Source organism: Maniola jurtina, chromosome Z, assembly GCF_905333055.1.
Source record: "Maniola jurtina chromosome Z, ilManJurt1.1, whole genome shotgun sequence".
In the NCBI taxonomy this organism is placed as follows: Eukaryota; Metazoa; Arthropoda; class Insecta; order Lepidoptera; family Nymphalidae; genus Maniola; species Maniola jurtina.
Window position 1 is genome coordinate 4,150,241 of NC_060058.1, and position 27,948 is coordinate 4,178,188.

Here is a 27,948-nt window from a genome sequence, read left to right on the forward strand (position 1 = left end):
TTTTGGAAATGGAAGATGGAACTCCTCAACGGGTAACAGCAAATCGGTCGCGATGAGTATAGGAATGGCTTGATAAAAAGTAGACTCTTAACCATAATACCTAATATATAACATACAATACATTTCCATTTCATTTCATAGTTATTTGATTGCAGTAAAAAAATTGGTAGGCCTACGTGTCTTTTCTCAGTGCAATTCAATACGGATTCAATTCATTGTTGAACTACCGAAAATCCTTTCTTAGTGGGTGCTTGCGTTTCAAAACCACCAGACTAGATCAGAAATTTAGAAATTATAAAATTCCAAGCCCCGGGAAAAAGTCTCCTCCCACTAATAAGACCACAGCGCCTATACGGAGGCCGTCAAAAACTTACTTCCAGGTGACATCCCAGTCAAGAGCTAACTTGTAATGGGATAAAGAACTCCAAAGCTATATTCCTCATTTGTTACAGTAGGTATATATCCCTGTTCTAGTAGGTATTGAAGGTAAACAGGTCAAGTGCATCGAACTCGTAGAATAACATCTGTTACGAGTACCTCGCTCGCCGGATGGAAATCGGCCATACTTGGCTACGCCTCTGTAATAATACAAATATGGCGTATATGTGTTCATGTTTGTTTTGCCATCACTACATATTTTCCCTATTCTATTTATTTCAGTCATTTGTGGGAATGCGAATAATCTTTATAATAATTTATAACAATTGCGCAATCAATTTTGGACTTGCCTTTGTTTAAAAAAGTTAAGTTAAGAGTTTAAAAAATCTATTAAAACTATATTTTTGAGTAGCACACAATCATATCAATCATACACAAGTATACAATCGAAGATTATGTAAATGATAAAAATGCGCGGGTCTGCCATTACTCGTATAGCATGGCATACTATTGTAAATTGTAAATTGAACACTTGAAAAGAGCAACCGCCGAGTTTCTTGCTGGTTCTTTTCGGTAGGAACGGCATTCCGAACCAGTGGTAGATTATTTTGACGATTCAAAAGCACTTGTAAAAGTTTACTTGAATAAATATCTATTCTATTCTATTCTAAAAGAAAGAAAGAGTGGACAGGGAAGCATTTTTGTAATTTTTGGGAATAAAAAAAACTAATCTTTTATAGGTTTATTAACTTACTAGTGTTCGTCCTACGACTTTGCCCACTTGGAACTATACACTGTACAAAATCTTGGTCAGGGATTCACATATTTTGTAAACATCTCCTTTGTAGGAATGCACTGTGTCGATTATGAGCGAGTTCATACTCCGACTCACACTTGACCCGGTCTGGACCCGTGCCTGCACTTTCATGATTTATAGTGAGAGGCAATCACCGAGCGTCTGACCTTCCCTATTCGTAGATGCTTTGGTCGCGCAGGTCTGTACGTATGATGCTTTAAGGTCGCGACCTGTAAGACTTGCCACTTACGGTAATCCCGTACCAGTAACCCTGTGAGTTCAATGCACTTGACCTATTTCTATGTTTTTAGTTCAAATTGGAACAAATCAGCGATATAAATGTACCACTAGATGCGGCGCTTGATATTAACAACAATCACCCAACGAAAATCGGTATCCATGTGAATCGTAATCGGCTTCAGATGCAGATTTCTCTGAACATGGATAAGTTAGAACAGACTATAGGTTCTAAAGCTATTTATACTTACCTACTCTAAATATCATAACGTGAAATCCATACTATAATATTATAAATACTGTGTGTCTGTCTATCCGTCTGCTAGCTTTTCACTGCCCAACAGTTTAAACGGTTTTGATAAAATTTGGAACAAAGTTAGCTTACATCAGAAAAGGACGCAGCTACGTTTTATCCCGGAAAATCAAAAAGTTCGTACGGGATTTGTAAAGACCAAAATCCGAGCGGACGGTGTCGCGGGCACCATCTAGTGAATAATATATTTAGAGTTATCGCCCATATTTAATTTTTAACCCCCGACCCAAAAAGAGGGGTGTTATAAGTTTGACGTGTGTATCTGTGTGTCTGTGTATCTGTGTATCTGTGTATCTGTCTGTGGCATCGTAGCGCCTAAACGAATGAACCGATTTTAATTTACTTTTTTTTGTTTGAAAGGTGGCTTGATCGAGAGTGTTCTTAGCTATACTTAATCCAAAAAAATTGGTTCAGCCGTTTAAAAGTTATCAGCTATTTTCTAGTTTTCTTGTAGAAAAGAAGGTTAGATAACCCTTAGGTTCATAATATTCAAGTGTCAATTGACAAATGTCAAGCTGTCAAGATGGACGTTGCCTAGATATACATAATTATTTATTTGAAAATGATTTGTCGGGGGTGTTGAAAATTTTTAATTTACACTTGTTACAAATAGACTACGTCAAGCGGATCACTATTGATAGGAATACAGACTCATGATTGTAGGAACATGTTGTTACCATGAAGTCCTGCATATAATGCAACATTTTATATCGCTGGACCGAATACACACAATGGCAATGAAAGGCTTTTTAACCCCCGACCCAAAAAAAGGGGTGTTATAAGTTTGACGTGTGTATCTGTGTATCTGTCTGTGACATCGTAGCGCCTAAACGAATGAACCGATTTTAATTTAGTTTTTTTTGTTTGAAAGGTGGCTTGATCGAGAGTGTTCTTAGCTATAATCAAAGAAAATCGGTTCAGCCGTTTGAAAGTTATCAGCTCTTTTATAGTTACTGTAACCTTCACATGTCGGGGGTGTTATAAATTTTTAATTTACACTTGTAAATTTATAAACGATAACTTTCTTTAGAGAGCAAAAGTGGGTCGTAACAACTTCATTAAAGAATTCATGTGCTTTGAGAAGTTAGCTTTAGGTTTAATGAGTTTATTTCTCAAAAATCGAAGCCTCGCAGGGTTGTTACTTATATAATACTAGCTGATGCCCGCAGCTTCGCCCGCGTGGATTTAATTTAGGTTTCTGAAAATTCCGTGGGAACTTTTGATTTCCCAGGACAAAAGTAGCCTATCCGTACCTAATAGGCCGTCCCCGGGATGCAACGTGTTTCTGTATCACGTAAAAACATTTAAACGGATGATCCTTTAAAAAAACCGGCCAAGTGCGAGTCGGACTCGGACGGTTTTTTTTTGACTCGGGTATTTTTTTGACATTTTGAACGATAAATCAAAAACCATTATGCATAAAAATAAATAAAAATCTGTTTTAGAATGTACATGTAAAGCCCTTTCATATGATACCCCACTTGATATAGTTTTCTTACTTTTAGATTTATTTATTTACTTGTGCTATCAGGCCTACCTACCTGCCAAATTTCATGATACTAGATCAACGGGAAGTACCCTATAGGACAGACAGACAGACAGACAGATGACAAAGTGATCCGATAAGGGTTCCGTTTTTCCTTTTGAGGTACGGAACCCTAAAAATCCCGAGGGATCACCAGGATTTAGGAATGCAATTCCTTACAGCATCAGGGTTGAGGAGTTGGGTCCTCGAGGTCAACGACAAAGTCTTTACTTGGTACAGATACCTTCAATATCAATCAATTTATAACCGACAGTTTCTAAATTCCATCGCTTTTGGGTGGTCAGGTCCCCTGCAGCATCGGGATTGAGGAGTTGGAATCCAAATTTTTTATGAAATAACGTCGCAAAGTTCCTCTATCGATTAAAAAAGAAATGACGCAAATTGGTTCAGAAATCTCGGAGATTTCGGTGTACATATAGGTAGAAAAACACAACTCCCTTTTTGAAAGTAGCCTATGTTACTCCCTGGTCAATCCTCTACTTGTTTGTGAAAATCCCGTCAAAATCGTTTCAGCCGTCCGAAGATTAGCCTTTTCAAACAGACAGACAGACCAAAATTTTAAAATCGTTTGATTCAGTTATGGTATCGTTTAAATAACCATATTATGAACTTAATATGCGGTAGTTATTTCGAAATTACAGACAGACACTCCAATTTTATTTATTAGTATAGATGTCGCAGCGAAATGGCATAAGCCGTTAGTTAGCCAACTCCCTTAGTGATATGGGTAACGCCCGAGAGATATTTCCTTCACCGTTAAAGCAAATGATATTTAATTGCTTAAAACGCACATGACTCCGAAGAGTTAGAGGCGCGTGTCTGGGATCGAACCCCCGCCCTCCCATAAAGAAGACCGACGACCTAATCACCACTTCCTTACAATGATGTACATCATGTACCAAAATTTCATATTCCTATCTAGTTTAGTTTTTGAGATAGTCCCAAAACTGGTCTAAAACTGACAACTTGATGGCCCCCCATTACTTTATTTTTTAAGATAAAAGGATGACAAGTATAAATTAAAATTTATAACACCCCCGACAAGTGAAGGTTACAGTAACTAGAAAAGAGCTGATAACTTTCAAACGGCTGAACCGATTTTCTTGGATTAGGTATAGCTAAGAACACTCTCGATCAAGCCAACTTTCAAACAATAAAAAAACTAAATTAAAATTGGTTCGCTAGTTTAGGAGCTACGATGCCACAGACAGATACACAGATACACAAATACACAGATACCCACGTCAAACTTATAACACCCCTCTTTTTGGGTCGGGGGTTAAAAAATATACTCGCAACTCTTCTACTTAATGAGCTCTAAACAATGATACCCAATATGCTAGGCTACGAGAAATCATTTTTTCATATATGGGACCCCTCCTATACATGAAAAAACCCCCTCAAAAAATTATTTAATTGAATTTTTAATTCAATATTTGGTTTTGAATCAACGATGTTTACCTACCAATTATCAAAATTTCAGGTTTGTAACTCTCGGACAGACAGCCGGACAGACAGATAGACAGCAGAGTGACAATATTAGGGCTCCGTTTTTACTCATTGGGTCTGAAACCCTAAAAATGAATAAAAAATAGGGTATTTACTGTAGTCTGCCCATCTATACTTGGCCAGCGTGGTGGACAGTGGCCAAGCCCTTCTCATTATAAGGAGACCGTGCTCAGTAGTGAACCAGCAATGATGATAGTATCGGCAAAACATTGAAATAAACTTGTACATTTTAATGATTTAAAGCAAAAATACCTATCTAAAATTTGCCGTTCCAAAAAAATATGCATACGAAATAATACATTATATTTCATTTCATATCACGCAGTAATATGAATGTTAAAACTTCAATTTATACATATTTTGAGGGTAATAGGTGTCGTGTGGTCCTAGTCAAAAAGATGAGCAAATGAGGGTAGTTTTATATAACGTTCGTGGAATCTTCCACTCGCTGCGAAGTCGTAAACAACTTCAACGTTTAAGGCACAGAGTTGTCTTATCACAGAGCGTGCATTCATTGGGTGCCTCCCAAAGTTGCCTCAATATTCGCAGCATGTGAAAAGGCAAATTAAAATGTACAGAAATAGTTTTAGTGATTCAGTAAATTGTCAAACCTGTCTAATGTCGCAATCTTTATCAAATAATGCAACTGTTACAGTAATGTAACAGGAGTTAAAGAGATGGGCAACCATAATTCCACCACCATGATTAACCCATCGCCATCTCACTACAGAGCACGGGTCATCAACTGTCCTACATACATATATACATATACATATATATATATATATATACCTATATATATATATATATATATATATATATATATATATATATATATATATATATATATATATATATATATATACCTATATATGCTTCACCAAAGTCGGGTAAAAATTAGGGGTATAGGTTTAAAGAATCTGCTTTAAGTTAAAGTTAAGTTTGCATAACTTTCAAGTTAGCCCGTTTCCATCTTAGACAACATCATCACTTACATGAGGTGAGATCGCAGTCAAGGCCTAACATGTATAGGTACAAAAAAATGAGTTCAAAATAGGATGTATACTACCTATAGTCTACCAATCCGCACTGGACCAAACGTGGAGGACTATGACCTAAGCCCTTCTCAGTCTGAGAGGAGACCCGTGCTCAGTAGTGAGCCAGCGATGATTTGATGTTAAAAAAAATAGCAAATTAACAACGTCAAGGCATACTTTTCTTAGTAATGCTTTCAAATGTCTTTGCTTAAAAATGTTTATTAGTTTTGTATAATAATTGGTAATGTAATACCAAACTTTTGCGTTGATTGTCGATTTGTGTATTTTTTGCGGGAGTGCTCTGAACAGCTGTATGACCTCATTCCACTCTCCTTTTTCTACAACCGCACCGCGCGCCACCGCAAGCAAGTTCACCCTCACCACCTGGGTGCCTGGTGCGCATCGACCGCCCGTTGTGCCAATACTTTTTTCGACGCACTTCCAAACCAACTCCTAATGGCGGTGTTCCCACTAGATTACAATATGGGGTTATTCAATAAATTCCTGAAAGGCCGGTCCGGTAACGCATCGGCAGTACCTCTGGTGCTGCAAATGTTGATGGGCGGCGGTAATCACTTAACATCAGGTGACCCAACTGCTCGTTTGCTCGCTATTCGCTATAAAAAAAATGAGCCAGCTCTTTCAGGTAACATAGTTAAATTAAACATAGTTAAATTAAATAAAATATTAAATGATAAATAAATAAAACTAAATCAAATCAAATTAAATGAAATCAAATCAAATTTCTTTATTGCGAATTTGGGTAAACAGTGGAGATGTTACAAAGACAAAAAGGTACAGCCAAATTCTGCTTATAAGCATGCAATATGTTACATTAAATTAAATATTCAATTTACTCTGTGGATTGCCTACTCTAGGAATATGAACTCGACGCTGTAAATGCTGCCGTAGGGTTCCTATCCGTCCGGGTGTCCGCGGACTTGTCCTGGTTTGGAGAGCGGAGCGGAGCGTCCGGGTAGGTATGTATCAATACTATCCAGGTTTTATACATTTGTTTTAAGAGAAGTTTCCATACCGTGGTCCTCGCGCTTTCCATAGAAACGTCAGCGTTTCATTTTAATATTAAGAGGGGTCTCTCCGTCACTCGCTTCATACAAACGTAGTTCCAATTTCATTTGAATATTAAGCAACCAAAGTGCATACAATTTTGCAGACATTTTCTAGAAACTAATATCTATGTCTGTGGTTTTCCAGATTTCTGTTAAAATATTCGGTTTCAAAGTTACGCGGTCTTAAAAATTTACATACAAATCTTTGAGCCCCTGTAATTTTAAAACTACATATTTTTAGAAAAATCTAAAACACCACAGACACAGATATTAGTTTCTAGAATATGTCTGCAAAATTTCATGGACTTTGGTTCCTTAAGGCTATCGTTGTCAACGATCCCCCGTCGATTTCCTACGTATGATATTATTGTTCTTATCTCTATCTGCCCTGGTTCGTGCATTCTCGGTTCCTAGATCGGTACATTTGTGATAACCAATTGAAATTGCTGTGATTGGCTGAATTTACCATGTTCTTGCTGCGACAGTGAGTTTGAGCCACTAGCGGAACAATGTTAGCCGGTCAGAAATGATTGCAATTAGTCAACCTGTTTGACGTCCGTGTTCTGTTTTCGATTACAAAAAAGAAAAAATTGTTGTTGCAATCATCAATTTTAGCAAATAGTGAAAGAGAGTCGGCCAATCAGAGGTCACAACTACCGTCACACTTTCTGTCACACTATGGCAGTAGGCATACCGAGTAATGAAAACAATTTTTAAATTCTGTCTAGGAAGTAGTAGGGTTGCCACCTGCCTCTTTTTGATTTACAGGCTACCACCATCAAAAATACGGGGTTTAGATTTGAAGAAATTTGAAAATTTGAAGTATTTAAAGAAATAGGCGGTGGTTCTCTCTGAAATGCATGGAAAGCCTATTTAGATATTTTAGTTTATTTGTAAGTTTTGTATTTTTTCTCCGTATGTTGCCGTGTCTTGATTGGTGAACTGTGTTTGCAATGTGGTTTTAAATAAAAGATTTATTTATTTAAATAGCTTTTAAAAACTCTTAAGTTTTGTAAAGCAAAATGTTATACATTTCATGCATACAATCTTTTCATTTTAACTTAAAATTACATTTAATTTGTAATTCCACCTTCACAGTATCAATACTATGGCCGTAGCCAGGAATCGATTGCGGGAGAGGTTTTATCAGGGCCGGAACTGAATCCTGTCATGAGGAAAAAAACATTCGCTCAACTTTATGGGCTAATTACCTGGTTAGTGGAATTTCGCCTTTCAATTTGTCAGTGAGATAAAATACAACAATAAAAAAGCGCGAGCGCAGTGAGCGTAAGTGTTTTTGGTTCAATACAGAAAAAATTAAAGTGAAAGGGAAACGAGTTTAGCCATAGCAAGATTATATTTTTAAAGCTTCCTATCCATACTAATATTACGAATACGACAGTATATCTATTTGCCTATCTACCCTTTCACGGCCCATCTTCTTTACCAAAATTTTGGTACTTACTATTCAGAGGTAACTTGCATCCCAGACATTTTTTTTAGGCGGCTTTTTAGCCCGGAAAATCCCCCACGGAATTTTTTAAAATCTAAATTCATGCAAACGAAATTGCGGAGTTTACACCAAGTAATACAAATTCAAAGCGCGAGTGAAGTGAGCGCGAAATGTTTGATATATTTCCAAAAAAAATTGGTAAGCAAATGCAAGAAATAGTGTAAGTATTATTTTAGGCTTAGGTTTTTGACGGATTCCCAGGCGCAGTCGCCATTTCTAAATTTCTGGTCTGATGGGAGGCTTCGGTCATGGCTAGTTATATGGTTACTATGGCCCTAACGGCCAAGAAATTAGACTGCATCATCACTTACCACTAGAAAAGATTAAAGTCACGGGCTAACTTGTATAAAAAAAGGCTTACATCCTCAAACCAAGCCCCGCTGCCTTGGCTACGACCATGATCAATATCGAGTGGGTTTCGGCTACGCATTGCCGCAAAAGGAAAATATTCTTTCTACTGGACATAACGTCAGTGTTTGATTTCGCCAGCCAGGTTTCTGTATCCCGAAATACGGGGTAACCAGTAAAATACGGGGCCTCTGGCAACCCTATTCGGAAAACACTGTCACATTCAAGTTAATGTCAAATATTTTGTTTTCAATTACAGAAAGCTGCATCAATCATTATTACAATATTTTCTTTGTTGTGATTGGCTGAATTTTTGAGTTTGAGCCAATAAACAGACTGTTTGCCAATTAAACGTCATAACAATATAAATGCCAGAAAGTTTAACCAAATAAAACAAACTTAATGAGAACCTAGTGAGAATGCAAACGGCACACAATTTATAATACATATTATGTTAGTCGTATATAATAGATATTATAGTAGTCGTTCACTTTGGTAATAGTCAGATTGTCATCAGTAAAATTGATATTGGTTGATGTATCGTAAATTATTGTTTCCGTGACAAATATTTTTATTATCTATTTATCTTTGAACAGAATGGAATAGAATGAAATGGAATGGAATACAATGATAAATTTTTATTCCTGTAAACTTTTAGGTAAACTTCAAAGTGTTTTTGGATGGTCAGACAAATTTACCACTGGTTCGGAATGCCGTTCCTACGTTTTCTAGGGTTTCGTACCTCAAAATGAAAAACGGAACTCTTATAGGATCACTTTGTTGTCTATCTGTCTGTCTGTCGTGTGTGTCAAGAAAACCTCTAGGGTACCCGTTGACTCAAAACCATGAAATTTGGCAGGTAACCTAACTGCGTAATTTTGGGTAGTTTTTTTAATCGATAAAGAAAGTTTGCGACATTGTTCAATAAAAAATTTGGATTCCAACTCCTCAATCCTGATGTTGCAGGGGACCTGACTACTAAAGCTAATGGGATTTAAAAAGTGTCGATTATTAATTGATATTGAAGGTATAGGATGCTGTAAGAAATTGCATTCCTAAATCCTGGTGATCCCTCGGGATTTGAAAAGGATCATCCGTTTAAATATTCTTACGTGATACAGAAACAAGTTGCATCCCGGGGACGGGCTATTACGGAGAGGCAACTTTTGTTCTGGGAAATGAAAGGATCGGGATTTTTAAAAACCTAAATCCACGCGAGCGAAGCTGTGGGCATTAGCTAGTTGTAAATATATTTAAAAGCTACTATAAGATAATAGATAAGGTACTTATTTCCTTATATTTTTATTGTATGGCAGCGCGCGGTTTTAAATTATAAATTGCACGTCCTGTCCTTTTCTGTAATACATTTTTTTTTCAATATCTACCGCTTTATCTCATAGCAAGAGTCCGTAAGACATAATACAGTGAAAATAGGCAAAATATACAATTTTTGCAGTTTCCACGTCAGTACCTGTCGAATTTTTCTAACAGTGTAAGCAGCAGAGCTGAGTTTACCATCAAGTGTTGATATGTGGGTGTTCCATAGAAGCTTTGCATCTAACATTATACCGAGAAACACGGGGTTCTCCTTTATTTTCAACATATGATTATTTATCAATGAACTTATGTCATTTAAGGTCCTGGTATTGGGCAGTGTGAATTCAACACACTTAGATTTCTTTGCATTTGGAAGTAAATTGTTAGCAATAAATCAGAGAGTGACCTGTGATATGGCATTACATATAGTATACATTGTCAAAAATTATAATATTAAAGCTGTGCGTATTGCGTGAGGAATAGGTTGCAAGAGAGTTGCAACTTGCAGGGTTTGATGCATGCGCTATTGCCAGCAAACATGAGACATATTTTTATCTACAGGCAACGTCTGAGTAGGTAATGCATACGTCTAACGCAAGTTGAAATGTACCAGTGTATTTAGTTAGACCTATCGACAAGTTTGGAGTTGGGTGCAGTCTAAATGTGGCCCGTGTGTTTAGACTGTCAGTTTCTGTCAGTTTCACGTGTCGTCCCCCGCACTTCACCACCCCGCTTGCACAAATCGAGACAGCACGAAATTTTCAAGATTTCTGGGTGTAATTTCTGGTTTTCGTAGTTCCCACACAATTATAACAATATAAAATATATAACGATAATTTTTTTACTACATAATATTCATTAAATTTTCTAGGTCTGTGGTTTTTCCAAATTTCATTAAATTGCTCCATTGTCTAGAAAAACGAGCACAAAGTTGGGCCTTTTTTTAAAGAAAAATACAAATCTTTGAGCCCCTGTAATTTTAAAACTACATATTATTAGAAAAATCTAAAACACCACAGACACAGATATTAGTTTCTAGACTATGTCTGCAAAATTTCATGGACTTTGGTTGCTTAATATTCAAATGAAATGGGAACTACGATTGTATGGAGTAAGTGACGGAGAGAGTCCTGTTAATATTCAAATGAAATTGGAACTACGATTGTATGAAGCGAGTGACGAAGAGAGCCCTGTTAACCAATCAAGCTCAATAAAATATTGTAGAACCATTCATAAAATAAATATCATTTAAGATGCTGTGAAGTTAGTAAGATTTGTATGTATGTCAATCTCTAAAGTTGTAAAAAAGTGGGTACTACTTTTAAAGTTAAACTGGCTCAAAGATTTTTACAGAAAGGAAAACCACATTATTATACAAATAAATAACGTATTTACAAAATTCCATTAAGTTCCATTGTTATCATCAACCCATCGCCGGTTCACTACTGAACGTAGGTCTCCTCTCAGTATGCGAAGGATTTGGCCATAGTCTACCACGCTGGTCAACCGCGGATTGGCAGATATTGAGTTCAATTGGTTAGTATCCAAATGAGAGGCAAACTGCGCTTGTATGAAACGCGCTACGAATAAACTCCTGTTAAGTGAAGAAGCCGTTCTGAAGGCATTTATTTTTAAGAAAATAAAAAATCAATGCAAGTAGTCAATGCAAGTATTGCAAATGAATGCAAGTCGTTGCCGATCCTGTAGCTCAGTATTCCTACCTACCCAGTTTCTAGATAGGCGTCGATTTTATACTCGTTTTATTAACCCCCGACCCAAAAAGACGGGAGTTATAAGTTTGACGTGTGTATCTGTGTATTTGTGTACCTGTGTATTTGTGTATCTGTGTACCTATCTGCGGCACCGTAGCGCCTAAACTAATGAACCGATTTTAATTTAGTTTTTTTTGTTTGAAAGGTGGCTTGATCGAGAGTGTTCTTAACACGTCTTAACATAATACACGAAAATCGGTTCAGCCGTTTGAAAGTTATCAGCTCTTTTCTAGTTACTGTAACCTTTATTTGTCGGGGGTGTTATAAATTTTTAATTTACACTTGTGGATTTACCAACTATTTAGTCGGTGTAAGCCCGACTAGTTTCGAACCCATCCGGGGTTCTTTTTATAGGGACTTGGCTCGCTGCGCGTCGCGGTTGAAACTAGTCAGGCTTACATCGATTAAATACGTGAGTATAGCTGGTATATCCAAAACTTAAATATGGAAATAACTCACGATAGTTTGAACATTAAAATAAAATATTTTTTTAGTAGTTGAATTCTACTGTATATGTTTATAGTATATTAGCTTAATTTTTGTGTTTTATAGTTTAAATTATAGTGGTGTTATGTTTTAGTGTTGAGTAATATAAATTATGATCGAATTGTCGGTTTAATTAAAAGGTACATAGTACCTACTTTGAATGATGATTTGAAAAACGATTTTGAGTTGCTGCCTAATGGTGATACGTATTGCTTGCTTGTTGCCTGTTGCACTATACAGATTTGTCCGTTTCAGCGGATTATAGCAAATTAAGCTTTTGGTTTCTGGATATCATGGACTTCCGCAAAGCAACACCTGCTTCTATACAATAATATTTAGATGATAGTAATTGTTATCGAAGTTTAAGGTACTAAGCAAGCAACCAAACACTAACTGTACCATGCAGATTTGTTTGTTTTTAGTAGATTGTAGTAAATTAGGCTTGTCCTAAAGCTTTTATTTTATTTGCGGGGTAAAAATGAAGAGATAAGTTATAAGTCCCGGTTTAACCCACGCAAATCAGTTGCTTGTCCCAGTTTACAGTTTTCACGGATGGTCACCTCCATATTGTTTGTGCCGTGAGTTAGGCTATAAAAGCCCAAACCGGGCGCCCTCTGCATCAGTCCGTACGCCACCGACGCACCAACTAGGTAAGAGTTCTCTGAATTGTCTTATTACATTTTTTAAATTTCTTGTATTTTACTTTACTTTTAGCGTTTTTTACATAATTTTGTGCACCAAGTTTTTTTCAGGAATAGAAACTGACTATCCTTGACCGATTTCAGAAAAAAGAGGTTCTGTGTATGCACATTTTTTAACATTTCAATTTGTTTTCAGAGGCACATCCCAGAGGAGACGCCTCGCGGTCGCTTACGGGTGAGAACGATTTTTATTAAATACTAGCCAGTCATTTAATTCTAGATTTTAGTATTTGCTAGTCTAAATACTTATTCCCTCATTTAGTACAGGCTCGTTCAAGACGCGCTTAAATTTTGATATTGTTTTCTAGTTTTTGTAACTACTTTGAAATTTTCACGTCGAAATAGTCGGCCATTTTGATGTGACGTGGCGATACAAACCAATGTTCATGTTTTGCGCGTGCTCAATTTCCGATTTTTTTGTGTAAATCCTCATTGTGATTATCCTCAGTGGCAGGCAGCGGCTTATTTCAGAATGTATTTATAAGAATGTGTAGATTTTCATTTTTTTCTGTGCGCAGGTTTGCCCGTCAGGCGGCCGCCCCGCTAGCTTGCAATGCTGTGCTGCGGAGATGATGCAGCTGGCAGTTGCGCCCACGCCGCGCGCCGGTCGCGCCTCGCGAGCAGCCACGCCTTGTGGTCGCAAGGCAGCAGCGCCTCGTGTCACCGCGAAAACCAACCACGCGGGCGTGGACAGAGTTGATGGTATGTGCATTTTGTAATCCATACTAATATTATAAATGCCAAAGTGTGTCTGTCTGTCTGTCTGTCTGCTACCTTTTTCCTTTTTGCCTTTTTTTGTATTTTTATATTTTTTTTTAATTTTTTTATTCAATATTTTTTTAATGTTAGTAAATATATGTTTTTTTTTTTAAGTTTTTTAATTTCAGTTATCTTTTTTTAATTTTTTTTTCTTATTTTTTTATGTTTTATATTATTAATATTTTTTCAGTGTGCGTTGCAATGTCTGTTTCAATTTCTTGTAATTCTTTGACTGACTCGCGCGTGTCAGATCAAGATAAATTTATGCCTATATTTATTATGCTAATATTGATCCAATCGTAAACTTAGAGACTGAACTAAATATTGGTTATTATGTTTGGAACGGAAACGTTATTATTCCGTGACAGTTTCACTGCCAATGTGCTGCCATCAAACAAGAGTATGATATTGTTATAATGTCTTTTATTATTCATCATAGTTTAATTTGGTATCTAGGAATATGACAATATGTAAAATATTAAGATGCAAATTATCAATACATATCACTAGTTAATTTATTGTAAAATAAATAATGTCAATATACTAAGATTGACATGATACTACTGGATTTAACATTTATCATATAGTAGTCAATAGTTATTATGTAAAATAAGGAATAAGAGAATATCTAAAATATTATGATGTTAATTATCAATACATGTCACTAATTATTAATTGTAAATTAAATACTGTCACTATACTAGGGTTGACGTGATACCGCTGGATTTGGTATACAGTTGTCAATAGTTATTACGTGAAATGTAATTAATTATTATTGTCAAATTAACAATATGTAAACCATAAATATGTGTTGTTGAAGATATTATTATGTTAAATTAAATATTGTGTTAGGTTGGTACATTGTACCAACCTTCAAATAAATATTAAGATGGACGTCACAATGGATTCCCGCCTTGTTTGCGATGGCAGTGTCTATAAAAGTACCTTACCTCGACGGAGGGAGGTCATTCTTGTGTAGTAATTCAGTCTACGACATTCTCGTGTTAGTCTTGTGATATAATTCAAATAGTAAAGTCAGTCTGGTACAAACGGTGAAGTTCATGATGCCAGAGCAAACAAGGGCGGCAGGTTATACCAAAGTTAAGTATTCTTATATTTTATTGATAATTGATATAATTGATAACTATTTGCTGGTTATAACTGATTGTTAAATATGTTTTAGTACTATGTATTGAATGTTGTAATGGTTTTAAAAAGACGTGTGTCGTGGAGTTTCTTTGCCCTTTCTTCTCCACGACGAAACACCTTTGCGAAACGGGCGGTAGAGTCATCTTTAAATAAATAGATCTATGCTGAACAATACAATAAAATACAGATAGATCTATAAAGATTAAAGTGAGAAAGATATCTGAATAAACGACTAATTATTATTATTCAGCTTGGTTTGTTTTACTTATGTGTTTACTACCTACCCTCTCTTGGTAATTAATTAACTTTATCTATTGAAGTGAAAGTATAGATTAGGTTTTTAACTTATTTAATTTTAGAAAACAGTTTAGGATTCTTACTTTTACTAAATAATACAGTAGTTGCTTTGCTTGATTTTAATTGTTAAATGATTTAACATTTAGGCTTTACCTGACAAAATCATAGCTACCTACAAGTTTAAATAAAAGATAGATGGTAACTTTTATTAGTCATCATTTAAGCCCACTCTGTAACCCAAAAATCTATCATCAGAAGTGGGATACGATAAGTTCTTGTCGAAATACTAATACTTTTTCAAATGCTTTCAGAAATCGTGGATGCGGCCTCTCTTCGAAGCGACAGGCTGCTGCCTGTCGTCAACGGCACTTGGTGCTGGTGATCTGCAGACCAGAGAGCGATGGACAACCCTCTCGTCAGTGGCACTTGGTGCTAGTTTGGCACCGTTGGTTAAAACGTCGTTCCGTTGGTGAAAGTCAATGCTACAGCTAAGTTCTAGTGTTTATTTTTTATTTTTTTAGTGAAGGTGGTTACAAAAGTTTTAGTCAATAAGACAAATTTAGATTAAGATAATTTTACTTAGATTAACAGCAAAGCTAGTTAGGCGTCAGATTGGCCGAACGATTTATATAAAATGTATTTGTGAAATAATCACAAAATCATAATACTCTGTCAAAGCAAAAATAACAACAAAACAGTAGAATTGCTTTTAAAAATATATCATACCCATTTTCTTCAGTTTAAAATTTCCAAAATAATGACTTAGGTACATAACATAAGCATTAAAAAAAAAACTATTTTATCTTTAATTCTTTACTCTCTTTTCTCTTTTTTTGTCTCTCTTCAACTTGCTTTAAAAAATAATTATTGTCCTTAAATATAGTTTCATTTTTTAAAATATCCTTACTGTTTCTATATTCAGCAAACCAATCAAGTATATAGATACCTAATTTTAATAAGTTTTCCTACTAATAGTAATACATCCATTTTATTTTAGAAATACCTACATTATACCTACATTATAACATTTTATAATTTTGTTTTTCTCGAGTTGTTTTGAGAGAGGAAGGAAGGGAGAAATCACATACTATTGTATGTGAAAATAAAGACGATGTTTATTCACATAGTAAAAGATAGGCACTAAAACAAATTCTTTAATAATCCAATTTCGGCCTGACGTCTAGCTATCTTAGTTTTCATGGCAGTAACATTGACATTGAATCTTTGAATATTAATTGTGTTACGAATGACACAATCGTATTTATACATAACTTCTTTTTATACGTTGTACTTTGTTACGAATAACATCATTCTATATATATTTTTTTATGTCGGTATTTTACTACCGCAGTTGATTTAATTTCACTGGATACAATGTTCTATTTTCCTATGTACTTCGAGAGCGAAGTACTTATCAGAATGGCCGAGCAATATATAAATATACTAATAATCTAAATGCTAAATGACACAAAGAAAAAGAAAGAAAGAAAAAAGAAAAAAAAAAAAAAAAAAAAAAAAAAATTTTGCAATGGGGAAAAATATTATGGGACAAATTCCGAATGGGACAAGTGTTTATATTCCCGAAATGGGACAAATATTAAAATTCCCGTATGGGACAAAAGTTGGGATTCTCAAATGGGACAAGAGGAGTTAGGTTAGTTAGGTCTGCCTGGCGCTAATCATTACTAGTACTAATTTTTTTTGGTCTAGTAATGTTAGATGGCTTGTGCGGATCAGTGCTAGTACTGTGATCTAGTTCTTGTCCATGGTACAAGACCCATTAATGGGGATGGCAGACAGTTAGGTAGGTAGTTAGGTTTGCCTGGCGCTAATCATTACTAGTACTAATGCTACATTGTTTATTTTTATTTTTAGTCTAGTAATGTTAGATGGCTTGTGCGGACAAGTGCTAGTACTGTGATCTAGTACTTGGCCATGGTACAAGACCCATTTATGGGGATGGCAAACAGTTAGGTAGGTAGTTAGGTCTGCCTGGCGCTAATCATTACTAGTACTAATGCTACATTATTTGTTTTTATTTTTGGTCTAGTAATGTTAGATGGCTTGTGCGGATCAGTGCTAGTACTGTGATCTAGTTCTTGTCCATGGTACAAGACCCATTTATGGGGATGGCAGACAGTTAGGTAGGTAGTTAGGTTTGCCTGGCGCTAATCATTACTAGTACTAATGCTACATTGTATATTTTTATTTTTGGTCTAGTAATGTTAGATGGCTTGTGCGGACAAGTGCTAGTACTGTGATCTAGTACTTGGCCATGGTACAAGACCCATTATGGGGATGGCAAACAGTTAGGTAGGTTAGGTAGTTAGGCTGCCTGGCACTAATCATTACTAATACCACAAAAAAAAAAAAGAGAGAAATTGGTTTAGTAATGTTAGACGGCTTGTGCGGACAAGTGCTAGTACTGTGATCTAGTACTTGGCCATGGTACAAGACCCATTTATGGGGAGGCAGCGGTTAGGCCAGTTAGTTAGGGCTGCTGGCACTAATCATTACTATTACCAAAAAAAAAAAAAAAAGGGGAAAACTGGTTTAGTAATGTTAGACGGCTTGTTCGGACGGTGCTAGTACAGAAATATGTACTAGACGACAGTCTAGTACAAGACCCATAATTTTATGGGGAGCAGCCAGTTAGGGACTGTTAGGCTGCTTGTTCTTTTACTCAGTTACTAATAGGTTAGCTGTTAGCTTATAGATCTTTTTTAGCTTACAGACATATTTTTTTTTTATAGCTTACAGATTTTTTTTTTATATAGCTCACAGATATATATATTTTTTATATAGCTTACAGATATTTTTTTTTTTGTAGCTCTTAGCTAGGCATTTTTTTTTCTTTTCTTTCTCGGCCCCTTTATATGTAACGTCTATATTTATGCTAAAATTTATCTATGTCATCTCAGAATGACTTTTATTTCTATATGTTAAAATTTATCTTTCCCTATGTACTTCGGGAGCGAAGTACTTGTCAGTCTGGCCGTGTCAGATCAAGATAAATTTATGCCTATATTTATTATGCTAATATTGATCCAATCGTAAACTTAGAGACTGAACTAAATATTGGTTATTATGTTTGGAACGGAAACGTTATTATTCCGTGACAGTTTCACTGCCAATGTGCTGCCATCAAACAAGAGTATGATATTGTTATAATGTCTTTTATTATTCATCATAGTTTAATTTGGTATCTAGGAATATGACAATATGTAAAATATTAAGATGCAAATTATCAATACATATCACTAGTTAATTTATTGTAAAATAAATAATGTCAATATACTAAGATTGACATGATACTACTGGATTTAACATTTATCATATAGTAGTCAATAGTTATTATGTAAAATAAGGAATAAGAGAATATCTAAAATATTATGATGTTAATTATCAATACATGTCACTAATTATTAATTGTAAATTAAATACTGTCACTATACTAGGGTTGACGTGATACCGCTGGATTTGGTATACAGTTGTCAATAGTTATTATGTGAAATGTAATTAATTATTATTGTCAAATTAACAATATGTAAACCATAAATATGTGTTGTTGAAGATATTATTATGTTAAATTAAATATTGTGTTAGGTTGGTACATTGTACCAACCTTCAAATAAATATTAAGATGGACGTCACAATGGATTCCCGCCTTGTTTGCGATGGCAGTGTCTATAAAAGTACCTTACCTCGACGGAGGGAGGTCATTCTTGTGTAGTAATTCAGTCTACGACATTCTTGTGTTAGTCTTGTGATATAATTCAAATAGTAAAGTCAGTCTGGTACAAACGGTGAAGTTCATGATGCCAGAGCAAACAAGGGCGGCAGGTTATACCAAAGTTAAGTATTCTTATATTTTATTGATAATTGATATAATTGATAACTATTTGCTGGTTATAACTGATTGTTAAATATGTTTTAGTACTATGTATTGAATGTTGTAATGGTTTTAAAAAGACGTGTGTCGTGGAGTTTCTTTGCCCTTTCTTCTCCACGACGAAACACCTTTGCGAAACGGGCGGTAGAGTCATCTTTAAATAAATAGATCTATGCTGAACAATACAATAAAATACAGATAGATCTATAAAGATTAAAGTGAGAAAGATATCTGAATAAACGACTAATTATTATTATTCAGCTTGGTTTGTTTTACTTATGTGTTTACTACCTACCCTCTCTTGGTAATTAATTAACTTTATCTATTGAAGTGAAAGTATAGATTAGGTTTTTAACTTATTTAATTTTAGAAAACAGTTTAGGATTCTTACTTTTACTAAATAATACAGTAGTTGCTTTGCTTGATTTTAATTGTTAAATGATTTAACATTTAGGCTTTACCTGACAAAATCATAGCTACCTACAAGTTTAAATAAAAGATAGATGGTAACTTTTATTAGTCATCATTTAAGCCCACTCTATAACCAAAAATCTATCACGCGCCACACGATCAACTGTTCACAACTCAATCGGATTCTCGAATGCATAGAAAGCGGGCACAAAAATATTTACATGAGTTTTTTGTTTCAGATTTGGAAGAGTCCTCCGTCCGCTATTTGCTGCGCTGAGCCGCACGTCCACGCGCCTCGGTAAACGCAGGGTGCAATATTTTTTGGTTATTTTTTCAAGAAGTAATATGTTTTTAGTTTTTTTTCATTCAGATTCGGAACTAAGTGCTGTTTTTATTGTTTATTTGTTTTCAAGGAGAAATGTTTTTTGTTTTTTTCATTCGAATCTGGCACTTACTGATATAACACATAACCATACATAATATCTTTAATTTCTTTATTATATTAACAGTTCCTCTCTGTAAAATGCCGTATACCGTGCACGGCATTTTACAGACCACGACATACTCGTATGAGGCTATGAGAGACAAAGTGCTAAGTCACCACCACGGTAATATTATTACCGTGTCACCACTTTGGCTCTCGTGCCCCCATGTGAGATAAGCAATTTGTATGAGTAGTAACATTATAAGACATTGACAACATTGAGGAATCTAAAGTAGGTATAAATGGCGTCTGATATCAGAATATTATCAGTCATAGAACATCTCGTAGGTTTAAGACAAATCATATTGCAGCAGCGACGATGTACATATTTTGTAAAACGTGTTTCCATTCCATTAGACTGTAAGTTTTTTTTTCTGAATAAAACTGTTAGCTATAAGTAATTTGTATGAGTGGTAACATTATGGGTAGTAGCTTTAAAATAGCGTACGTATCAGAACATACAGACGATTCGGAATTAGGTGCTATTTTTTTTTGTTCATTTGTTTTCAAGGAGAAATGTTTTTAGTTTTTTCATTCCATTAGACTGTAAGTTTTCTGAATAAAACTGTTAGCTATAAGTAATTTGTATGAGTAGTAACATTATGGGTAGTAGCTTTAAAATACCACGTAGGTGTAAATGGCGTCTGGTATCAGAACATAAACGATTCGGAACTAGGTGCTATTTTTTTTGTTTATTTGTTTTCAAGAAGAAATGTTTTTAGTTTTTTTTTTCGAGTCTGGCACTTACTGACATAACATACAACATAAAACATAACCATACATAATATCTTTAATTTCTTTATTATATTAACAGGTCCTCTCTGTAAAATGCCGTATACCGTGCTCGGCATTTTACAGATCACGACATACTCGTATGAGGCTACGAGAGACAAAGTGCTAAGCCACCACTTTGGCTCTCGTGCCCCCATGTGAAATAAGCAATTTATATGAGTAACATTTTTAAGATAAATCATATTACAGTAAGGTATATTTTGAAAAAAATGAAAAATCTTTGAAAAATCAAAGTTTTACAATTTTGTAAAACATGTTGCAAATTATGCTTTTGTCTGTTCCCTAACTTCAATTGAAAAATCACTTTAAAACTGTGTTTGCTAATCAAGCCTGTATTTCCTGATTAAACTTTTGCTGATTAAATATACTTATTTTGTTTTATTTAGTAGTAAAATATCATATTTAAATGTTCTAAGGCCGGCATTACATAAGTTTTACTCACGTAAGTAACTTGCGACTTTACTAATGAAAACACTAATTAATTACGTAATCTACTTACGTGAGTGAAATTTATAGATGTAATCGCGACCTTAGAATATTCACTAGTCGCCCGGCGACTCAGTCGGCGGCGAACGTGAGAATCTATACTTCCCTGTGTATGCGCATAGAGTCGCGGCGACTAGCCACTGCATGCGCATATACCCTACTACTTGTAGAACTAAGGCTTTGTGCCTGAATTATGTTGAAATTTGTTTAGAGAAGTGCCTATCTAAAGCAATTTATTGTATGTTTTAGAACGTTTAGAATGTTCATATGTTACTCCACTTCACTTGGTATTCACTTGGTATACTTCACTTTTGAAATTCAAAATACAAATTATTTGTTTATGGACACGTTTTAAGTTTTCAAAAAAAAATTAAACGTGGTGTAGTTATCTTACTTTGAAAATTGGAACACATTTTTTTTTTTAATGATATAACCACAAATTCGCGTTTTTTAAGATTTTTTCCTTTACTTGTACTTATAATACCTACCTACCAGCCAAATTTCATGATTCTAGGTCAACGGGAAGTACCCTAATAGGTTTCTTTACAGACACACTGACGGACATACAGACAACGAAGGGACGATCCTACAAGGGTTTTTTTGTCGTTTTGAGGTACGGAACGCTAAAAAGAGAAAATTTAGAATTTATAAAAATAAATATTCAACTTACCTTTTCAGATTATTTTAGAATCTGCTGCAAAAAATTATGGTTCCGAGTCTCTGAACGATTATGGAATACCTTCGGTGTTTAGATCGTAAATCTATCCATACTAATATTATTTATTTTAATGTTATAAATGCGAAAGTGTATCTGTCTGTCTGTCTGCTACGTTTTCACGGCTCAACCGCTGAACCGATTTTAATGAAATTTGGTACAGAGTTAGCTTACATCCCGGGGACGGACATAGGTTACTTTTTATCCCGGAAAATCAAAGAGTTCCTACGGGACTCTTAAGAATCTATCCGTCAAACCGATTTATGTGAAAAGAGGTAGCTTACGTCCCGGAAATTAACTTCGGTAACTTTTTATCCCGGAAAAGCAAAGCGAAAAAACGGAATTTTTAAATAAACCTAAATCCACGCGGACGGATTACTACATATATACACTAAAATCTCCGAGATTTCTGAACCAATTTGCGTAATTTTTTTTAATCTTCAGAGGAACTTTGCGACATTGTCCCATAAAAAATTTGGATTCCAACTCCTCAATCCTGATGCTGCACGGGACCTGACCACCAAGACTGATGTGAAAAGTCTTATATCAACTATCAGTCTATCATGTTTTTCGAATTCAACAAAATATGTATATTGTATGTATTGTAACGTCTGAATCAGTATGCGTTTTGGTTTCACTGTAAGCATGCTGAGATATTATTATTAAATAAATAAATCTGTGGTGTCAAGGTAAAAGGGGATGAGTCAGAAATTTTGAAAAATGAGTTAATTACACAGTTGGATAGAAAATATCACTAAGTATCACGGTAAAAAGAACACGAGTCAATTTAATGTGTTTTTATTTCGTGAATCTCAAATAACAAAACGAGTCCACTCATAAATAGCAAAATTTAAAAAGTAAAAAGGAGTTACGTGTAGTCATCCCCCTATTGCACTCGCAATAATTCTTTACTAAGAAAATTAAGCATAGTGAGATAAGTCGACTCGAGCCTAAATTCGTATATTTTTCGTTCCGCATTAGTTGCTTATCGCGCGCGAAGTTGCCGTCTTGACGTGTTGTGACCTATGTAAAAACCCCTAAATTTTGGGTTCACGTGTGTATTCGAGCGTTGAAACCCATAGAAATAAATAGGATTAACAAGATAATGGCACTGGCTCTAAATGAAATTCCCATTGAACGTATATAAGTATTCCTTGGAGCATCATTGCATTTATTGGAAAGCCTTGAAAAACTAAGGGGTAGATCTCAAATACATACGTCTAATTAGGAATGTATATCTAAATAGCTAGTAGCTTATCACAGGTAAAGCTGGAAACACAGGGTAAAAGTTTCCCAATCCAAAGAAGGGTAAGACAGGATGACCTCAATCTCACCGAAACTTTTTCTGAAGAAGAGAGGAAGAAGTTATGTAAACAAACTGAATTCGGATAACTATAAAATTAGTTTCGATGGCCACAAACTTAACTACCTCAAGTTTGCAGATGGCTTAGTGTTGATAACTGATAACCCAGAAATACTTAAAACTATGTGGAGAATGTTAAAAGAACTTGTCACAAGAATGGTTTAACGATGAAAAAGTTTAAAACAGAAGTTAGAATACATGTGATAGCGAGCAAATAGAATATGTGAAGACTTGTGTATTACCTGGGACAACAACTAGTACAAATGCACGAGATATAGATCCCGATATCGAGGAGTTCAGTGAAGCTTAAGGTTATAGAAAAATATAGGTTTAAGAAAAATTTGTGACATTTTATGATAAAAAATAATTTGAATTATTGGATAGACGTATAATGTATATTATCAAGAATAAATGACTATGACTATGACTATAGTACTCTATTCTATTTATTTTCATTTTTCAAAATTCCATTTATTTTTATTTTTATTAAAAGCGTTCATGCATGAAGAGTTTGATGAATGATGGAACAAAAGAGCTTTGCTTGGAACAAAGCAATTGCCGTACCATAGTCTTTGCCTACCTCAATGTTAGGTCAGAGTCAGGTGTGATGATTTTTGTACATATAATAATAATTATTATTATATTATTTATGTATATAATACTGACAGTTTTTAATTAAACTGTCAGTATTATATACATAATTGCCGTACCATAGTCTTTGCCTACCTCAATGTTAGGTCAGAGTCAGGTGTGATGATTTCTGTACATATAATAATAATAATTATTATATTATTTATGTATATAATACTATTGGCGTCACTCAGAAAAGCAGGTATTATTTAAATATTTTTATCGAATTATTGGAATGTCCTCTCCAAAACCAACACAAAAAAAACACAAGTTTAATGTGCAAGGTTATCCGAGAGTTTTAATCTAAACAAACTAATGCCAAAATAAATAATTTAATTGGAGCGTGATTGCTATCACAACATCTAATTATCCAGTTCACAACCCAAATACCGAAAATATGCGATATCGCTCCGAATCTCAGAAGGAGACTGAACTAAAACCTTCAAAACACCCGTATTTATGCAAGTTCAATCTTGTTGGCCTCCTAGTAACAGATTGTATGACATCGAATGAGCGAAATATCGATTTTATCAAACTACCTGCATTAGATAAATTAATAATTTTATATTATTTTTGACAACTCAAATCAATTTTTAAAAATAACCTTACAGTTCGGCCGTCCTGAATTTAACACGTCCTCGTGTTTCTAATCTATCTTGTCATGTCGGTCGCGGGCTTCCCTGCCCTAAGTCAAATCCAAATCATGGGCTATCCTGCCCTCCGTCAAATCATCAAAACCTATTGTTGAACAGCCGAACTCTCAGTTTTAATATCCAATCAAAAATAAATCCAAACGACTAACTTCTCATTCGATGTATACAAAATCTGAACCACTCATTGCAAATTACTTTCCAATTCACAAAAGACTAAATTATTTAAAAAAAACTAAAAATTTTAATCACCAAATCAAACTTAATAAAAATTTTAATCAAATGTGGGTTGTTTACAAAAAGATACCAAAGCGAAATTAAGACAACGTGAGACACATCCCGCTTCTGAATTATTGGCGTCACTCAGAAAAGCAGGTATTATTTAAATATTTTTATCGAATTATTGGAATGTCCTCTCCAAAACCAACACAAAAAAAACACAAGTTTAATGTGCAAGGTTATCCGAGAGTTTTAATCTAAACAAACTAATGCCAAAATAAATAATTTAATTAGAGCGTGATTGCTATCACAACATCTAATTATCCAGTTCACAACCCAAATACCGAAAATATGCGATATCGCTCCGAATCTCAGAAGGAGACTGAACTAAAACCTTCAAAACACCCGTATTTATGCAAGTTCAATCTTGTTGGCCTCCTAGTAACAGATTGTATGACATCGAATGAGCGAAATATCGATTTTATCAAACTACCTGCATTAGATAAATTAATAATTTTATATTATTTTTGACAACTCAAATCAATTTTTAAAAATAACCTTACAATACTGACAGTTTTTAATTAAACTGTCAGTATTATATACATAATTGCCGTACCATAGTCTTTGCCTACCTCAATGTTAGGTCAGAGTCAGGTGTGATGATTTTTGTACATATAATAATAATAATAATTATATTATTTATGTATATAATACTGACAGTTTTTAATTAAACTGTCAGTATTATATACATAATTGCCGTACCATAGTCTTTGCCTACCTCAATGTTAGGTCAGAGTCAGGTGTGATGATTTTTGTACATATAATAATAATTATTATATTATTTATGTATATAATACTGACAGTTTTTAATAAAACTGTCAGTATTATATACATAAATAAATAACACATAAAGAGATGAGTCATTACAAGTTTGTTTTTTGTTTGAGACATGTCAATTATTTTAATAATAAATAAATAAAAATATTTTTCGGATACACATAAAAGATTACTAAATAGTTAAATTATTAAGTCCATGGATGAGTGTGATGATGAAAACAAAGGCAATGAGAAGAACAAATTCGAGAGAAAAAAAGGTAGCATAAATTATATGAAATTAATTCAAAAATTGAAAGAGATATATTTGTCGGACTGCACTTTCGAAGAAAAGATTAAAGCATTTATTGGTTTTATTATTGAGGAGATTATGAAGTATATTTCGGTTTCGTTTGGGGATAATGACATCTGCACATGGCTGCTTTCTAAATCAAATTATGGATAGTGAGAAAGACTTATTTTGTTAGATTAAGAATTTTGCTGTATTGTTGTATTTAATTAGATTATAATAGGGCTGACATGTACTTTTAAATGTATCAAAGCCCTTAAATAAATAAAGAAAAAAAATAGTTAAATTAATATTAAAACAAATTTGTATTAATTATTTCTATATACTTTTGAATAAACTGCATTTTATCTTATAAAACGAATAAGCGATTTCTATTTTTGCCTCTGGTGAAAAGTTGTGTTTTTCGACTCATCCCCCTTTACCTTGACACCACAGAAATAAACAAATGAATAAATAAACGTTAAATATAAGGACTAAAGTCATACTTTCCATATGAAATTTGACACATAAAGTTAAAATGGCGCGTGAAAAGTCATTTTTTACGCATTATATACTCGTTATTTATACCCAGCACGTCTGAGCAGGGAACTACGAACGAAAGAGATAACTACGAACTTGACATTGGCTAATCAATTTCAACCTTAGAGGTTGCTGTCACCCCACGCGGCGATCCCTTGCGGTCTCGTGGCGTTTCGTTGCGAGACACGACGACTTATCGACGAATCATGCGATTTAAAAAGCGTGTAAGTACTTCCTTAACCCGACTAAGAACTTAGCTGCACTTTGCGTATTCGATAAAGTCAAAATCAAAATCATTTATTCAAAGTATGGTCTGATTTGTTAGATTTGAAAGATGATATAGTGGTGATAATAATTAATTAGGTAAACTTAAAAGCTACGAGGGTTCCAAACGCGCCCAAGTCTGAGAAGAGCCCACAACAAACTCAGCCGGGTATTCTTTTTTTTATATGTATATACGACCCTGTAACTAGCATGTGACGAATTCTGGTCTGTCCGATTGCCTTTTCTACCTACGTAATGTTTCGTAGCGTTTTGTAGCACTTCGTAGCACTTTGCAGCGCTTAATGTTACGAATGTGGGTAATATCGATCACTGGTGGGCGGTTTCGACGGTGTAGAAACGGATCAGGGGTATGGGTTTAGTAAAACTGCCGTAGTAAAATCTGGACTGACATATTTTCACTTTTCTAGCCAAATCAAAGAGATTTATTAATATTTTACTTTTTAATTTTTATTCAGTTTAACACTGCAATCTCAGCTGGTGGTAAGTGATTGAGTGACCAACCAATCACAAACCGTACTACTCTTAGTACGGCAAACGCAACCTATGTTTGTGATTGGTTGGTCACACCCACTGAGATTTTTGTCTCTGTCATTTCAGTTTTTTTGCCTCCTCCTGTAAAATTTTATTTCATGGAATTACCTCTCAATTACTTTCACAGTCCATTTTGTGAGGTTCTAAATGAAAACGACTGATCAAAATTGTTTGGTGTGTCCCTTGTTAAATTAAATAAGATGGTATTCTGCATAACTAATACATACGTTGTCATTAAAATTCGTGGTCCGCATAATAGTTATTATAAATTAGAGATAAATAGATAGCTAAAAACTTTATTGCACACAAAACATGAACACAAAAAGAACACAACACAAAAAGAAGAAACAGAAAGAAAACTAAAAACAATTGTATGCAAAGGCGGCCTAGTAAATGTATTTCGATTGTGCAGAAATTAATTGGTATATTAAATTAATTTGTGGCAGGTTTTTTAATTAATTTAGTTAAAAAGTAAAGTCTTTGGGTGCCAAAACTAGATTTAGAAGTCAAAACACACGCTTGGTTACCTCCGATGCAGCCTTCAATCTCTTGCTTTAACGGTGAATGAAAACGTCCTGAGGAAATGCATGCCTGAGAGTTCTCCATAACGTTCTCAAAGG

The 27,948-nt window shown here is 34.6% G+C and overlaps 1 long non-coding RNA gene across 1 annotated transcript; it reads left to right on the forward strand.

Moving 5' to 3' along the window:
- Positions 1 to 6,781: 6,781 nt before the first annotated feature.
- LOC123880237 lies at positions 6,782 to 21,174 on the forward strand. Its single transcript, XR_006799191.1, has 5 exons — positions 6,782 to 6,796; positions 12,859 to 12,972; positions 13,160 to 13,198; positions 13,542 to 13,725; positions 19,771 to 21,174. It is a non-coding gene; the product is annotated as an uncharacterized LOC123880237 (long non-coding RNA).
- Positions 21,175 to 27,948: the final 6,774 nt, after the last annotated feature.